General features: G+C 42.9%; 1 pseudogene; it reads left to right on the forward strand.

The window, feature by feature from the left end:
• LOC111953333 (cyclin-dependent kinase 15-like) overlaps positions 1-1,643 on the forward strand; it is a 28,406-nt pseudogene that overhangs the window by 5,626 nt on the left and 21,137 nt on the right.

The raw sequence follows: 1,643 nt of genomic DNA on the forward strand, positions 1-1,643 counted from the left end.
CAATAACGTCATTTCAATCAGCTTTTTCCCACTGGACAGCCAGATCTGAACCCACCAAATCAAATCAAATGTATTTATAAAGCCCTTCTTACATCAGCTGATATCTCAAAGTGCTGTACAGAAACCCAGCCTAAAACCCCAAACAGCAAGCAATGCAGGTGTAGAAGCACGGTGGCTAGGATAGGCTCCCTAGAAAGGCCAGAACCTAGGAAGAAACCTAGAGAGGAACCAGGCTATGAGGGGTGGCCAGTCCTCTTCTGGCTGTGCCAGCATTTAACCAGAATAACACCAGAATACCACTGGACCGTGCCCATACTGTTCTAGAGACTGCATAACTACTTAGACCACTGTGTCATGGTGCTTTCAAGACAACTGGGAACTCTGGGGGAAAAAACTAGGTCAAATCATCATTTTTCCTAGTCTGAGCTGGGGTTTTTTCAGAGTTCCCAGTTGTCTTGAACGCACTGAAGTCGGAGATTTCCTAGTTCCCAGTTGTCTTGAACGCACTGAAGTCGGAGATTTCCTAGTTCCAAGTTGTCTTGAACGCACTGAAGTCGGAGATTTCCTAGTTCTCAGTTGTTTTGAACGTGGCGTCAGTGGTGGTTTAAGAGTAGCTGCCATTAGTGTTGCCATTTGTACTCTCCTACAGAGTGAGTTACCTCAGGTTGGCTCAGAGAATGTTGCGTGTTCAGAAGAGTTTAACCTCTTGGCCTTTGTCTAACGATGTTTTGGTGCCGTACTGAGAAACAAATGTTTTAGTTGCTCTCCTAAGCAAAATATTATTTCCCCCCAGAGTTAAAATAATTTTGTACTAATGAATAGCATAAGCGTTGGTATAAACCATCCTGTGCATTAATGTTAATGATATCTGGGCATGTTTCTATTTGACCTTTCCAAATAGAAAAGATTGGGACCACATGTTGTTTAAGGTCTTTGAATACAAAGAGAAATGTATCAAAAGGGTTAGTATTTTAACAGCGATAATCAAATGGGTTGGCCCTAACCTAGGTATTTGCTTCGTGTTGTATATTTCGGAAGGTTTTAATATTTTACCAAGGATACGTTTTTGAATTCATCCCCTTTTTCTATGCTATGTTTTGCCCTCTATAAATAGACTGCTTAGGATACAAAACCTACCTTTTAGTTTTTACCAAATTAGTTCACTTATTGTGCCGATTATGAAGTACTGAAGAAAGATGTGCCGTCCATCTCTCTTTTTTCACTGATTATTAAATGACTCCCTCAAACCTGTGTTGTCTTCCAGGGGAGCTGGTTGCATCTTCATTGAGATGCTCCAGGGGACGCCAGCCTTTCCAGGGGTGGCAGACGTCTTTGAGCAGCTGCAGAAAATATGGGCTGTGAGTAGGATCCCCTTCTCTGCTTGTTTAGTGATGGGGGGTGGGGGGTGAGGGGCAATCTGGCGCAAATAGATAGATGTCTGTAGACTTGGAATCCCTTCTGTGGATCTGGTACAGCTATAGATCGTCCGACATTATTTTGATCAATATTCCGTCATGTGTTGTTGGGGTGGTAGAATTTAGTATTTGATATTATATTGGGTGAAAATCTAGGCTATGTGACGTGGGTTGAGAGGAGGGGTGTGTGTGGTGAGGCAGCAGTGCTGATGAGTGAGTGCTATGTGA

This window comes from Salvelinus sp. IW2-2015, linkage group LG27 (genome assembly GCF_002910315.2).
Source record: "Salvelinus sp. IW2-2015 linkage group LG27, ASM291031v2, whole genome shotgun sequence".
Classification (NCBI taxonomy): Eukaryota; Metazoa; Chordata; class Actinopteri; order Salmoniformes; family Salmonidae; genus Salvelinus; species Salvelinus sp. IW2-2015.